Source organism: Carassius gibelio, chromosome B18 (assembly GCF_023724105.1).
Source record: "Carassius gibelio isolate Cgi1373 ecotype wild population from Czech Republic chromosome B18, carGib1.2-hapl.c, whole genome shotgun sequence".
Taxonomy (NCBI): Eukaryota; Metazoa; Chordata; class Actinopteri; order Cypriniformes; family Cyprinidae; genus Carassius; species Carassius gibelio.
The window spans coordinates 25670027-25686652 of record NC_068413.1 but is presented as its reverse complement, the minus strand read 5'-3'; the positions used below and the strand labels follow the sequence as shown (position 1 = coordinate 25686652).

Below are 16626 nucleotides of genomic sequence, written 5' to 3'. Positions count from 1 at the left end.
TCTCGCCATGGGAATAAAAGATGTTATAACTCAGGCATAAAATGTCCGATCTTCCCCAAACTGCACATGTGTGATAAGAGTCCTGGCCTGAACACATCTGAAGGCCAAAATTCCATCAGGTGTGGCAAAATGGCTCGATAGCGCCACCTATACACTTTCAACAGAGTGCGCCTCGAGCTATGTTTCACGTACATGTACAAAAATCGGTATACACATGTAACACACCAATACCTACAAAAAAGTCTCATGGTATGAAATCCGAATCCCAACAGGAAGTCGGTTATTTAGAATTTTCTCTGCAAAATTGGCGTTGTTTTTGCCATTTTCAGGGGTTGTACTTTAACGAACTCCTCCTAGAGATTTATTCAGATCAACACCAAACCAGGTCAGTGTAATCTTAAGCCCTTTGCGATGTTAAATTGCGAAGATCTTTAGATTTCGTTAAAGGGCGTGTCCATGGCGGCCTGACAAATTTCGATGTTTCGCCATGAAAAAGGAAGTTGCTGTAACTCAGACATACAATGTCCAATCTGCCCCAAACTTCACATGTTAGATAAAACTTCTGCCCTTAACAGATCTACATGCCCACATTCAGTTATAGTCATAGCGCCACCTATTGGCAACAGGAAGTGACATGTTTTACGCTGCGACAAACTACTCCTATAAATTTTTTGAGATTAACATATATTTTGTGGTCAGTCTAATCTAAAGGCCTGTGCAATGTTAACTTTTGGAGATCTTGAGTTTTTGTTAAAGTGTGTTTCCATGGCGCCATGACAAAATTTGATGTCTTGCCACAGCAAGAGAAGTTGTTGTAACTCAAGCATAAAATGTTCAATCTTCCCCAAACTTCACATGTTTGATAAGAGTCCTGGCCTGAACACATCTGAAGGCCAATCTTCCATTATAATGATAGCGCCACCTGCTGGCAACGGTAAGGTTGGCACATATATGGGATATACTTTGATATATTCAACTTATATTTAGGACATTAAATGCATATTTCTCAACGTTCACCTTTTTACTAAAACCACACGATGGCGGTGAGCCCGGGTGCGAGGGCCCGTTCATCGCTGCTTGCAGCTTTTATTCTTCTTCTTCTTCTTCTTCTTCTTCTCCCGAATGAATCGCATTTTTGAGGGCTTTAACATGCTCAAAAATTCATGAAACTTTGCACACACGTCAAACCTGGTGAAAATTTTCGTCTGATATAGGATTCAGAAGAGGGTGTGGCAAAATGGCTCGACAGCGCCACCTATACTAAGAAAATCAACAGCCTTCCAGCTATGTTTCACGTACATGCACGAAAATTGGCACACATATGTAACACACCAATACCTAGAAAAAAGACTCTTGGAGCGAAATTCTAAACCCAACAGGAAGTCGGTTATTTTTAATATTATGAGCAAATTTTGTGTAATTTTGGTCATTTCCATGTGTTGTATTTTAACGAACTCCTCCTAGAGATTTCTTCAAATCAACACCAAATTTGGTATGCCTAATCTAATGGCCTTTGCGATGTTAAATTGCGAAGATCTTGAGTTTTCGTTGAAGGGCGGGTCCGTGGCGGCCTGGCGAATTTCGATGATTCGCCATGAGAAATGAAGTTGCTATAACTCAGACATACAATGTCCAATCTGCCCCAAACTTCAAATGTTTGATGAGACTCCGAACCTGAACAGATTGACATGCCCATATTCAGTTATAGTCATAGCGCCACCTATTGGCAACAGGAAGTGACATATTTTACGCTGTGACAAACTACTCCTAGAAATTTTTTGACATCAGTGTCTTTTTTGTGGTCAGTCTAATCTAAAGGCCTGTGCGATGTTCAGTTGTGAAGATCTTGAGTTTTCGTTAAAAGGCGTGTCCACGGCACCATGGCGAAGTTCGATGTCTCGCCATGGGAATAAAAGATGTTATAACTCAGGCATAAAATGTCCGATCATCCCCAAACTTCACATGTGTGATAAGAGTCCTGACCTGAACAGATCTGCAGGCCAATATTCCACCGGGTGTGGCAGAATGGCTCGATAGCGCCACCTGTACACTTTCAACGGAGTGCGCCTCGAGCTATGTTTCACGTACATGTACAAAAATTGGTACACACATGTAACTCACCAATATCTACAAAAAAGTCTCTTGGTACGAAATCCGAATCCCAACAGGAAGTCGGTTATTTTGAATTTTCCCTGCAAAATTGGCGTTGTTTTTGCCATTTTCAGGGGTTGTACTTTAACGAACTCCTCCTAGAGATTTATTCAGATCAACACCAAACTTGGTCAGTGTAATCTAAAGCCATTTGCGATGTTAGATTGCGAAGGACTTGAGGTTTCGTTAAAGGGCGTGTCCATGGCGGCCTGACAAATTTCGATGTTTCGCCATGAAAAATGAAGTTACTGTAACTCAGACATACAATGTCCAATCTGCCCCAAACTTCACATGTTGGATGAGACTTCTGCCCTTAACAGATCTACATGCCCATATTCAGTTATAGTCATAGCGCCACCTGCTGGCAACAGGAAGTGACATATTTTACGCTGCAACAAACTACTCCTAGAATTTTTTTTTGAGATTAATATATATTTTGTGGTCAGTCTAATCTAAAGGCCTGTGCAGTGTTAACTTTTGAAGATCTTGAATTTTTGTTAAAGGGTGTGTCCATGGCGCCATGACAAGTTTGATGTCTCGCCACAGCAAGAGAAGTTGTTATAACTCAGGCATAAATTGTTCGATCTTCCCCAGACTTCACATGTTCGAGTCCTGTTCTGAACACATCTGAAGGCCAATTTTCCGTAATAATGATAGCGCCACCTGCTGGCAACAGGAAGATTGGAACATATTCAGAATATACTTTGATATATTCCAATCATATTTATGACTTTAAATGCATATTTCTCACCGTTAACCTTTTTACTAATGCCACTCGCTGGCGGGGAGCCCGGGTGCGAGGGCCCGTTCATCGCTGCTTGCAGCTTTAATTATTATTCTTCTTCTTCTTCTTCTTCTTCTCCCGAATGAATCGCATTTTTGAGGGCTTTAACATGCTCAAAAAGTCATGAAACTTTGCACACGCGTCAAACCTGGTGAAAATTTTCATCTGATATAGGATTCAGAAGAGGGTGTGGCAAAATGGCTCGACAGCGCCACCTATACCAAGAAAATCAACAGCCTTCCAGCTATGTTTCACGTACATGCACGAAAATTGGCACACATATGTAACACACCAATACCTACAAAAAAGACTCTTGGAGCGAAATTCTAAACCCAACAGGAAGTCGGTTATTTTTAATATTATGAGCATATTTTGTGTAATTTTGGTCATTTCCATGTGTTGTATTTTAACGAACTCCTCCTAGAGAGTTCTTCAAATCAACACCAAATTTGGTATGCCTAATCTAAAGGCCTTTGCGATTTTAAATTGCGAAGATCTTGAGTTTTTGTTGAAGGGTGTGTTCGTGGCGGCCTGGCGAATTTCGATGATTCGCCATGAAAAATTAAGTTGCTATAACTCAGACATACAATGTCCAATCTGCCCCAAACTTCACATGTTTGATGAGACTCCGAACCTGAACAGATTGACATGCCCATATTCAGTTATAGTCATAGCGCCACCTATTGGCAACAGGAAGTGACATATTTTACGCTGCGACGAACTACTCCTAGAAATTTTATGACATCAATGTCTTTTTTGTGGTCAGTCTAATATAAAGGCCTGTGCAATGTTCAGTTGTGAAGATCTTGAGTTTTCGTTAAAAGGTATGTCCATGGCGCCGTGATGAAGTTCGATGTCTCGCCATTGGAATAAAAGATGTTATAATTCAGGCATAAAATGTCCGATCTTGCCCAAACTTCACTTGTGTGATAAGGGTCCTGGCCTGAACAGATCTGAAGGCCAATATTCCATCGAGTGTGGCAAAATGGCTCGATAGCGCCACCTATACACTTTCAACGGAGTGCGTATACACTTTAAATGGAGTGCGCCTCGAACTATGTTTCACGTACATGTACAAAAAATCGGTACACACATGTAACACACCAATATCTACAAAAAAGTCTCTTGGTACGAAACCCGAATCCCAACAGGAAGTCAGTTATTTCGAATTTTCTCTGCAAAATTAGTGTTGTTTTGGCCATTTACAGGGGTTGTACTTTTACGAACTCCTCCTAGATATTTATTCAGATCAACACCAAACTTGGTCAGTGTAATCTAAAGCCTTTTGCGATCTTAAATTGCGAAGATCTTGAGGTTTCGTTAAAGGGCGTGTCCATGGCGGCCTGACAAATTTCGATGTTTCGCCATGAAATAGGATGTTGTTGTAACTCAGGCATAAAATGTCCAATCCTCCCCAAACCTCACATGTTCGATAAAAGTCCTGCCCTGAACACATCTGAAGGCCAATATTCCATTATAATGATAGTGCCACCTCCTGGCAACAGGAAGATTGGCACATATATGGAATAAACATTGATATATTCTACTTATATTTATGAGTTTAAATGCATATTTCTCAACGTTCACCTATTAACTAAAGCCACTCGCTGCCGGTGAGCCCGGGTGCGAGGGCCCGTTCATCGCTGCTTGCAGCTTTAATTAGGGCCCGAGCACCGAGGTGCGAGGACCCTCTTGTATCTGCTTTGTTTATTATTATTATTATTATTAGGGCCCGAGCACCGAGGTGCGAGGACCCTCTTGTATCTGCTTTGTTTTTTATTCTTCTTCTTCTTCTTCTTCTTCTTCTTCTTCTCCCGAATGAATCGCATTTTTGAGGGCTTTAACATGCTCAAAAAGTCATGAAACTTTGCACACGCGTCAAACCTGGTGAAAATTTTCGTCTGATATAGGATTCAGAAGAGGGTGTGGCAAAATAGCTCGACAGCGCCACCTATACGAAGAAAATCAACTGCCTTCGAGCTATGTTTCACGTACATGCACGAAAATTGGCCCACATATGTAACACACCAATACCTACAAAAAAGATTCTTGGAGCAAAATTCTAAAACCAACAGGAAGTCGGTTATTTGTAATATTATGAGCAAATTTTGTGTAATTTTGGTCATTTCCATGTGTTGTATTTTAACGAACTCCTCCTAGAGATTTCTTCAAATCAACACCAAATTTGGTATGCCTAATCTAAAGGCCTTTGCGATGTTAAATTGCGAAGATCTTGAGTTTTTGTTGAAGGGTGTGTTCGTGGCGGCCTGGCGAATTTCGATGATTCGCCATGAAAAATGAAGTTGCTATAACTGACACATACAATGTCCAATCTGCCCCAAACTTCACATGTTTGATGAGACTCTGAACCTGAACAGATTGACATGTCCATATTCAGTTATAGTCATAGCGCCACCTATTGGCAACAGGAAGTGACATATTTTACGCTGCGACGAACTACTCCTAGAAATTTTATGACATCAATGTCTTTTTTGTGGTCAGTCTAATCTAAAGGCCTGTGCGATGTTCAGTTGTGAAGATCTTGAGTTTTCGTTAAAAGGCTTGTTCATGGCGCCGCGACGAAGTTCGATGTCTCGCCATGGGAATAAAAGATGTTATAACTCAGGCATAAAATGTCCGATCTTCCCCAAACTTCACCTGTGTGATAAGAGTCCTGGCCTGAACAGATCTGCAGGCCAATATTCCACCGGGTGTGGCATAATGGCTCGATAGCGCCACCTATACACTTTCAACGGAGTGTGCCTCGAGCTATGTTTCACGTACATGTACAAAAATTGGTACACACATGTAACACTCCAATACCTACAAAAAAGTCTCTTGGTACGAAATCCGGATCCCAACAGGAAGTCGGTTATTTTGAATTTTCCCTGCAAAATTGGTGTTGTTTTTGCCATTTTCAGGGGTTGTACTTTAACGAACTCCTCCTAGAGATTTATTCAGATCAACACCAAACTTGGTCAGTGTAATCTAAAGCCCTTTGCGATAATAATTTGCGAAGGACTTGAGGTTTCATTAAAGGGCGGGTCCATGGCGGCCTGACAAATTTCGATGTTTCGCCATGAAAAAGGAAGTTGCTGTAACTCAGACATACAATGTCCAATCTGCCCCAAACTTCACATGTTAGATAAAACTTCTGCCCTTAACAGATCTACATGCCCACATTCAGTTATAGTCATAGCGCCACCTGCTGGCAACAGGAAGTGACATGTTTTACACTGCGACAAACTACTCCTAGAAATAGTATGACATTAATGTTTTTTTGTGGTCAGTCTAATCTAAAGGCATGTGCAATGCTAAATTATGGAGATCTTGTTTTTTTTTTAAAGGGCGTGTCCATGGCGCCATGACACAATTTGTTGTCTCGCCACAGTAAAGGAAGTTGTTGTAACTCAGGCATAAAATCTTCGATCTTCCCCAAACTTCACATGTTCGATAAGAGTCCTGCCCTGAATACAACTGAAGGCCAATATTCCATTATAATGATTGCGCCACCTGCTGGCAACAGGAAGATTGGCACATATATGGAATAACTTTGATATATTCCACTTATATTTATGAGTTTAAATGAATGTTTCTCACCGTTCACCTATTTACTGAAGCCACTCGCTGCCGGTGATCCCGGGTGCGAGGGCCCGTTCATCGCTGCTTGCAGCTTTAATTAGGGCTCAAGCCCGTAGGGGCGAAGAGCCCTATTGTTCTTCTAAGGATTATTCTTATTATTATTTTTTTTTTTTATTAAACCTTCCGGGGGTTTTTAGGGGCCTTAACATGCTCAAAAACTCTTGAAAATTGGCACACACATTGGAATCTGCGGCCATCAGGACGCTGCAGAGGCTGGGACCCGGGCGTGGCACAGGGGCTCTACAGCGCCCCCTGGAACACCTTCAGAAATCTTGAACCATAGCTCACACAGACTTGCATGTATTTATATGAAACTCGGTACACTTATAGATCTCATTGAGCCGAACAACTTTCACACTTTATGTCATAGGCTCTGCCCAACAGGAAGTCAGCTATTCAGGGCTATTTAAAAAAAGCATGCTCTGGAATTTGAAATACTCCTCTGAGGTTTTCAACCCGTTCGCCACGAAACTCGGTGAACATGATCTCAAGACATTGGGGATGAAAAATTGCGAGGGGATTTTTGATATCTCGAACGGTTTGCCCGTAGCGAGGCATGGAAATTATGGCGAGAAATGAGAAACAGGAAATGTCTAATAACATCCACATACATTTCCTGAATTTGATCAAACTTCATTGGTTTGTTCGTTGTATGATACTGATCGTATATATGTGACTATTAAGAGTCAACGTTATAGCGCCACCAACTGGCAGCAGGAAGTGAGTCATTTTCAAAATGCTTTTAATTCAGCATCTTATTTTTACTCGATTTGCTTCAAACTTCATCAGAATAATGACAAAACACGGCCGATGTAAATCTGTTGTGGGGATATTGATATCTAATATGGTGTTGCCATGGCAACGTGTCAAACTTGAATGTTCTGTTATGATGAGTTTGAGGCAGACAACAACCTCAGATTTACATGAAACTCAAAACACATATCAGTATTAGTGATAGCTAGACAATGGCAAAAGCTTTTAAAAGGGCGTGAAGGAGGCACGCTATAGCGCCACCTTTTGGCAAAAGTGGGGGGGTTAGTTTTAGCTACAGACACCAAACTTGGTACATAAATTGTTCTTATCAAGACGGACAACTTTCTAATTCACAGTCATCAGCTACGACCAACAGGAAGTCGGCTATTTTGATTTGAATATTTAAATTGAGCTCTGATTTAATGCATTCTCCTCAGAGGAAATGTTCACTATACTCACCAAACTTTGTCTACATGTTGAAAAAACATTGAGGAACTTAAATTGCGAACGGATTTTGGTTAGCTTGAACCGTTTTGTCGTGGTGATTTTTTGAAATGACAGTAAAAAGGGAATCATTAATTGTCTTGTATTTTTAAATTGCAGCTTCCAAACACTTAAAAAAATTTCATACAGAGATCAAATCATTCTGAGGACATATGCATAGTTTCATGACTTTACAACACTGTATGATTAAAAGAAAATTAAAAAACTGTCAGACTTCTTAACTCACTCTGTCCCTCTGTTTGAGCAATGTATGTGTGCTGACTGAGTGCATGTGTGTGTGTGAGTGTGTGTGTGTGAGTGGGGGATGGGCATGAGCTGAGTGGCAGACACAATGAGAGAGAGAAAGAGAGAGAGAGAGACTTAATCATCTCTTTAATCACCAGAAAAAAAAAAAGTATTTTAAATTGTTATTTTTTGTTGCTGTTGCTAACATTGCTGTTTTCATTACAGCTTAAGAAATCTCTTAGGCCTTATCCTTTTCTGACAGTTTCAGGAATTAAAAACACAATTCTAAAAATACTTATTTGTGCTGCAAATAATAATTTCAACTCATTTGATACTGACCTATTCCATCCTGTGACATGACATGTATCTACATTTTTAAAATCTCATGGATGTAACAGTAAAACTGTTCAGTTCACAGATCAAGACTAAGCTTCTTTCACAAATGCTTATAAGTCATTAATGGTTTTAATAACACTGTAAAATAATGTCTAATTTGTTAACATTAGTAAATGCATTGGTGACACTTTATAATAACTGCACTCATTAGTAAATAGTCAGTTTATGCTTTATAAAGCCTTGTCCCAATATTAATAGTCAGTAGTAAGCAGTTTATAAATACAGCTATAAATAGCTTGTTCTTGGTTTATAAGCACATTTATTAAAAACGAGAGTAAAGGGTCAGTTATCTTCCTATGAAAAATAAAAAAAATAAAAATAAACAAACAACAACACAGATTGATACAGAACTCAGAAATTTTATTGTGGATTTATGATAAAATCAGCATGTAAAAATGAATTCATACTCCTTCGAGAAGACATAAGTAGTTCACACCAAACTTTTTCAACATGATGCTAATATACTGAAGATGTTAAATTGCGAATGGGTTTAGGATACCTTAAATGGTGTGGCCATAGCGATTTATTAAAGTAACATAAAAAAAAATGCAATAGTTTTTTTACGATATCTTTAAAATGTTTAATTTCAACTCTTCATAATTTTTTATATATGTAGAAGTCATCATTTGAAGGAGGAAGCACAGTAAGTTTCATAGCTTTATCATTTTCAAGAGCCAGCATAAAATTAAAACTATCATAACTTATAAATCAAGCTTGCAATTCTTAGTACCAATAATGGCCACCAGATGGAGCTATATGATTACTTTTAAATAATTATTGTAGAAACGAGTATGATTTAAATCATTTATAGAAATCTTTCAAAGAAAAATAATATGAATTTTATGTATTTACTGATAAAATGACCCTCACTTAATTAGAATAACAAGCTGAAGTATTGTGAACTGTATATTAAGAAATAATTCTTTATAGGCTTTATGGACAGATACGTTTTGAGTGACTCTTGAAGGATCAGCACCACATCCTCTTTTACCACTGTTTAAAGAATTTATCTTACAGAACAGGTGCGAATGAATTTTGGATAGCTTGAATGGTTTTGTCATGGTGATTTATTGAAATAACAGTAAAAAAGTAACCAGTAAATGTCTTTTATTTTTTTAAGTGCAGCTTCTAAACACTTCAAAAAAATGTACACATAGAAGACAAGTCATTCTGAGGAAATATGCATAGTTTCATGACTATACAACACTATATGGATGATAAATTTTTTTTAAAAACTATCAAACATCTGATGTAACTCTGTTCCTCTGTCACTGTGGGTAATGTGTGTGTGTGTGTAAGTGAATTAGGTGTGAAACTATCAGGGAGCATTTAGTCTCCAGCGCCAACATTTTACAGAACTGCCACTTTCCTGGAGTCTCAGAATTACTCTGTGTCAGGTTCTGAGAGATCTAAGATTAAAAAAAAATTATTTAATTAGAATACCATGAAGTATTGTGAAATACTATATATTAAGACTTTATATATAGGCTTTATGAACAGATTAGAGTGACTCGTGAAGGACCAGCACTACCTCCTCTTGTCCAATGGTTTGAGGAATATATCTTCCATAATCCGGGATTAAGATTTAGGAGCTCTTTTTTATTCCACCTCCTTTCCTGAAAGTCTGTCTTGCAGAATTGACTAAAAATTAATCTTCACATTAATTCCTAATTATTTTGCAATTCTTTTTGTCAGTTCTTCTTGACCTGTTTTTTTTCTTCTTCTTTTCTGACCTCATGACCCAGTCAGCATTTTTTGTACAATGGCCAAGTCTTAACTTATCAATTTCTGTATTGCATTTGTGTTTGATATTTCTCATGGGCTTTACAGTTTGAGTTAAAACTCCTTTTTACTGCATTTCATCTTTAAAAGAAAACATGCCCAATAATTCTGCACACATGAATATAAGGAGTTTTTCTCTTCCAGCTTTACAGGACTATTGTATAGCACTCATAAATGATTAAATAAAAAATAATGGTAGTTATTAAGATTGATATGGTTTGGAATTGGTAAAATGTGCTTGGAAAAAAATCACAATAAAACAATGTTTTAATGTTTAAGTTTGGAATATTAACTGACATGAATGAATGCTATATAAATATTGTTCATGTTAACATAATGTTTAGAAATGAAATATTATTGTAAAGTGTCACTAAAGTTATATATATATATATATATTGTACTGTGAATGTGATTTTAAAGTCTTGATGATTCTGATTAACCCTTTAACTGCCTTATCCTTTAAAACCTCACTGCCAGAGGGATATTGTGAATGCATGTGCCCGCTGGGCACAGTTTACCTGATGCCACCGGGGTGGCGATGGCATTGGTGGCTTGAGCCCGCCATCGCTGCTTGCAGCTATATTTATTATTATTATTCCGCTTCTCCGAAATGAATCGCATTTTTGAGGGCCTAAACATGCTCAAAAAGTCATGAAACTTTGCACACAACTCCGAACTTGCGAAAATTTATGTCTGATTTGGGTTTCAGAAGTGGGCGTGGCAAAATGGCTCGACAGCGCCACCTATACACGTTCAACGGTGTGCGCCTCGAGCTACGTTTCACGTGCATGCACGAAAATTGGCACACACATGTACCACACCAATACCTACAAAAAAGACTCTTGGACCAAAATTCTAAACCCAACAGGAAGTCGGTTATTTTTAATTTTATGAGCAAATTTTGTGTCATTTTTGTCATTACCATGCGTTGTATTTTAACGAACTCCTCCTAGAGATTTATTCAGATCAACACCAAATTTGGTATGCCTAATCTAAAGGCCTTTGCGATGTTAAATTGCGAAGATTTTGAGTTTTCGTTAATGGACGTGTCCGTGGCGGCCTGGCGAATTTCGTTGATTCGCCATGAAAAATGAAGTTGCTATAACTCAGACATACAATGTCCAATGTGCCCAATACTTCACATGTTTGATGAGACTCCGAACCTGAACATATTGACATGCCCATATTCAGTTATAGTCATAGCGCCACCTATTGGCAACAGGAAGTGACATATTTTACGCTGCGAAGAACTACTCCTAGAAATGTTATGACATCAATGTTTTTTTGTGGTCAGTCTAATCTAAAGACCTGTACGATGTTAAATTGAGAAGATCTTGAGTTTTCGTTAAAGGGTGTGTCCATGGCGCCATGTCAAAGTTCGATGTCTCGCCATGGGAGTAGAAGTTGTTGTAACTCAGTCATAAAATATCAGATCTTGCCCAAACTTCACATGTTTGATAAGAGTCCTGACCTGCACACATCTGGAGGCTAATATTCCATTGGGTGTGGCAAAATGGCTCGATAGCGCCACCTATACATTTTCAATGGAGTGTGCCTCGAGCTACATGTCATGTACATGTACGAAAATCGGTAAACATATGTAACACACCAATAGCTACAAAAAAGTCTCTTGGTACGAAATCCGAATCCCAACAGGAAGTCGGTTATTTTAAATTTTCCCTGCAAAATTGGTGTTGTTTTTGTCATTTTCAGGGGTTGTATTTTAACGAACTCCTCCTAGAGATTTATTCAGATCAACACCAAACTTGGTCAGTGTAATCTAAAGCCCTTTGTGATGTTAAATTGCGAAGGAATTGAGGTTTCGTTAAAGGGCGTGTCCATGGCGGCCTGACAAATTTCGATGATTCGCCATGAAAAATGATGGTGCTATAACTCACACATACATTGTCCAATCTGCCCCAAACTTCACGTTTGATAAGACTCTTCACCTGAACAGATCTACGTGCCAATATTCAGTTATAGTCATAGCGCCACCAATTGGCAACAGGAAGTGACATATTTTACACTGTGACAAACTACTCCTAGAAATTTCATGACATCAGTGTCTTTTTTGTGGTCAGTCTAATCTAAAGACCTGTGTGATGTTAAGTTGTGAAGATCTTGAGTTTTTGTTAAAAGGCGTGTCCATGGCGCCATGACGAAGTTCGATGTCTCGCCATGGGAATAAAAGATGTTATAACTCAGACATAAAATGTCCGATCTTGCCCAAACTTCACATGTGTGATAAGGGTCCTGGCTTGAACACATCTGAAGGCCAATATTCCATTATAACGATAGTGCCACCTGCTGGCAACAGGAAGATTGGCACACATATGGAATTAACTTTCATATATTGCACTTATATTTATGAGTTTAAATGCATATTTCTCAACGTTCACCTTTTTACTAAAGCCACACGATGGCGGTGAGCCCGGGTGCGAGGGCCCGTTCATCGCTGCTTGCAGCTTTAATTAGGGCCCGAGCACCGAGGTGCGAGGACCCTCTTGTATCTGCTTTGTTTTTTATTCTTCTTCTTCTTCTTCTTCTTCTTCTCCCGAATGAATCGCATTTTTGAGGGCTTTAACATGCTCAAAAAGTCATGAAACTTTGCACACGCGTCAAACCTGGTGAAAATTTTCGTCTGATATAGGATTCAGAAGAGGGTGTGGCAAAATGGCTTGACAGCGCCACCTATACCAAGAAAATCAACAGCCTTCCAGCTATGTTTCACGTACATGCACGAAAATTGGCACACATATGTAACACACCAATACCTACAAAAAAGACTCTTGGAGCGAAATTCTAAACCCAACAGGAAGTCGGTTATTTTTAATATTATGAGCATATTTTGTGTAATTTTGGTCATTTCCATGTGTTGTATTTTAACGAACTCCTCCTAGAGAGTTCTTCAAATCAACACCAAATTTGGTATGCCTAATCTAAAGGCCTTTGCGATGTTAAATTGCGAAGATCTTGAGTTTTCGTTGAAGGGCGTGTCCGTGGCGGCCTGGCGAATTTCGATGATTCGTCATGAAAAATGAAGTTGCTATAACTCACACATACAATGTCCAATCTGCCCCAAACTTCACATGTTTGATGAGACTCCGAACCTGAACAGATTGACATGCCCATATTCAGTTATAGTCATAGCGCCACCTATTGGCAACAGGAAGTGACATATTTTACGCTGCGACGAACTACTCCTAGAAATTTTATGACATCAATGTCTTTTTTGTGGTCAGTCTAATCTAAAGGCCTGTGCGATGTTCAGTTGTGAAGATCTTGAGTTTTCGTTAAAAGGCTTGTTCATGGCGCCGCAACGAAGTTCGATGTCTCGCCATGGGAATAAAAGATGTTATAACTCAGGCATAAAATGTCCGATCTTCCCCAAACTTCACATGTGTGATAAGAGTCCTGGCCTGAACAGATCTGCAGGCCAATATTCCACCGGGTGTGGCAGAATGGCTCTATAGCGCCACCTATACACTTTCAACGGAGTGCGCCTCGAGCTATGTTTCAAGTACATGTAAAAAAATTGGTACACACATGTAACACTCCAATACCTACAAAAAAGTCTCTTGGTACGATATCCGGATCCCAACAGGAAGTCGGTTATTTTGAATTTTCCCTTCAAAATTGGTGTTGTTTTTGCTATTTTCAGGGGTTGTACTTTAACGAACTCCTCCTAGAGATTTATTCAGATCAACACCAAACTTGGTCAGTGTAATCTAAAGCCCTTTGCGATAATAAATTGCGAAGGACTTGAGGTTTCGTTAAAGGGCGGGTCCATGGCGGCCTGACAAAATTCGATATTTCGCCATGAAAAAGGAAGTTGCTGTAACTCAGACATACAATGTCCAATCTGCCCCAAACTTCACATGTTGGATAAGACTCTTGACCTGAACAGATCTACATGCCAATATTCAGTTATAGTCATAGCGCCACCTATTGGCAACAGGAAGTTACATATTTTACACTGCGACAAACTACTCCTAGAAATTTTATGACATCAATGTATTTTTTGTGGTCAGTCTAATCTAAAGACCTGTGTGATGTTTAGTTGTGAAGATCTTGAGTTTTTGTTAAAAGGTGTGTCCATGGCGCCGTGATGAAGTTCGATGTCTCGCCATGGGAATAAAAGATGTTATAACTCAGGCATAAAATGTCCGATCTTGCCCAAACTTCACTTGTGTGATAAGGGTCCTGGCCTGAACAGATCTGAAGGCCAATATTCCATCGAGTGTGGCAAAATGGCTCGATAGCGCCACCTATACACTTTCAACGGAGTGCGTATACACTTTAAACGGAGTGCGCCTCGAGCTATGTTTCACGTACATGTACAAAAAATCGGTACACACATGTAACACACCAATATCTAAAAAAAAGTATCTTGGTACGAAATCCGAATCCCAACAGGAAGTCAGTTATTTCGAATTTTCTCTGCAAAATTAGTGTTGTTTTGGCCATTTTCAGGGGTTGTACTTTAACGAACTCCTCCTAGATATTTATTCAGATCAACACCAAACTTGGTCAGTGTAATCTAAAGCCTTTTGCGATCTTAAATTGCGAAGATCTTGAGGTTTCGTTAAAGGGCGTGTCCATGGCGGCCTGACAAATTTCGATGTTTCGCCATGAAATAGGATGTTGTTGTAACTCAGGCATAAAATGTCCAATCCTCCCCAAACTTCACATGTTCGATAAAAGTCCTGCCCTGAACACATCTGAAGGCCAATATTCCATTATAATGATAACGCCACCTGCTGGCAACAGGAAGATTGGCACATATATGGAATAAACATTTATATATTCTACTTATATTTATGAGTTTAAACGCATATTTCTCACCGTTCACCTATTAACTAAAGCCACTCGCTGCCGGTGAGCCCGGGTGCGAGGGCCCGTTCATCGCTGCTTGCAGCTTTAATTAGGGCCCGAGCACCGATGGTGTGAGGACCCTCTTGGAATTGCTCCGTTTATTATTATTATTATTATTATTATTATTATTATTATTATTATTCTTCTTCTCCAAAATGAATCGCATTTTTGAGGGCCTAAACATGCTCGAAAAGTCATGAAACTTTGCACACACCTCAGAACTGGCGAAAATTTACGTCTGATATGGGTTTCAGAAGTGGGTGTGGCAAAATGGCTCAACAGCGCCACCTATACACGTTCAACGGTGTGCGCCTCGAGCTACGTTTCATGTACATGTATGAAAATCGGTATACACATGTAACTCTCCAATACCTACAAAAAAGTCTCTTGGAGCAAAATCTGAAACTCAACAGGAAGTCGGTTATTACTAATATTATGAGCAAATTTTGTGTCATTTTTGTCATTTCCATGCGTTGTATTTTAACGAACTCCTCCTAGAGATTCATTCAGATCAACACCAAATTTGGTATGCCTAATCTGAAGGCCTTTGCGATGTTAAATTGCGAAGCTTTTGAGTTTTCATTAATGGGCGTGTCCGTGGCGGCCTGGCGAATTTCGATGATTCGCCATGAAACAGGAAGTTGCTATAACTCAGACATACAATGACCAATCTGCCCCAAACTTCACATGTTTGATGAGACTCCTGACCTGAACAGATTGACATGCCCATATTCAGTTATAGTCATAGCGCCACCTACTGGCAACAGGAAGTGACATATTTTACACTGCGATGAACTACTCCTAGAAATTTTATGACATCAATGTATTTTTTGTGGTCAGTCTAATCTAAAGGCCTGTGCGATGTTAAGTTGTGAAGATCTTGAGTTTTCGTTAAAAGGCGTGTCCATGGCGCCGTCACGAAGTTCGATGTCTCGCCATGGGAATAAAAGATGTTATAACTCAGGCATAAAATGTCCGATCTTCCCCAAACTGCACATGTGTGATAAGAGTCCTGGCCTGAACACATCTGAAGGCCAAAATTCCATCAGGTGTGGCAAAATGGCTCGATAGCGCCACCTATACACTTTCAACAGAGTGCGCCTCAAGCTATGTTTCACGTACATGTACAAAAATTGGTATACACATGTAACACACCAATACCTACAAAAAAGTCTCTTGATACGAAATCCGATTCCCAACAGGAAGTCGTTTATTTAGAATTTTCTCTGCAAAATTGGCGTTGTTTTTGCCATTTTCAGGGGTTGTACTTTAACGAACTCCTCCTAGAGATTTATTCAGATCAACACCAAACCTGGTCAGTGTAATCTTAAGCCCTTTGTGATGTTAAATTGCGAAGATCTTTAGATTTCGTTAAAGGGCGTGTCCATGGTGGCCTGACAAATTTCGATGTTTCGCCATGAAAAAGGAAGTTGCTGTAACTCAGACATACAATGTCCAATCTGCCCCAAACTTCACATGTTAGATAAAACTTCTGCCCTTAACAGATCTACATG

General features: G+C 39.4%; 1 protein-coding gene and 1 long non-coding RNA gene across 4 annotated transcripts in view; both read right to left on the bottom strand.

Moving 5' to 3' along the window:
- The window catches only part of LOC127977424 (genetic suppressor element 1-like), an 870445-nt gene that overhangs the window by 764331 nt on the left and 89488 nt on the right, over positions 1-16626 (bottom strand). The gene's annotated exons all lie outside the window — the stretch shown is intronic.
- LOC127977444 (uncharacterized) lies at positions 1182-15527 on the bottom strand. 3 transcript variants are annotated; one of them, XR_008158218.1, is made up of 4 exons: positions 13636-15527; positions 5352-5593; positions 3234-3615; positions 1182-1338 (listed from the first exon to the last, which is right to left on the bottom strand). It is a non-coding gene; the product is annotated as an uncharacterized LOC127977444 (long non-coding RNA). The 3 variants fall into 3 exon arrangements; XR_008158219.1 differs by having other exon boundaries at positions 1189-1255; positions 3151-3615; XR_008158217.1 differs by lacking the exon at positions 1182-1338 and having other exon boundaries at positions 1739-3615.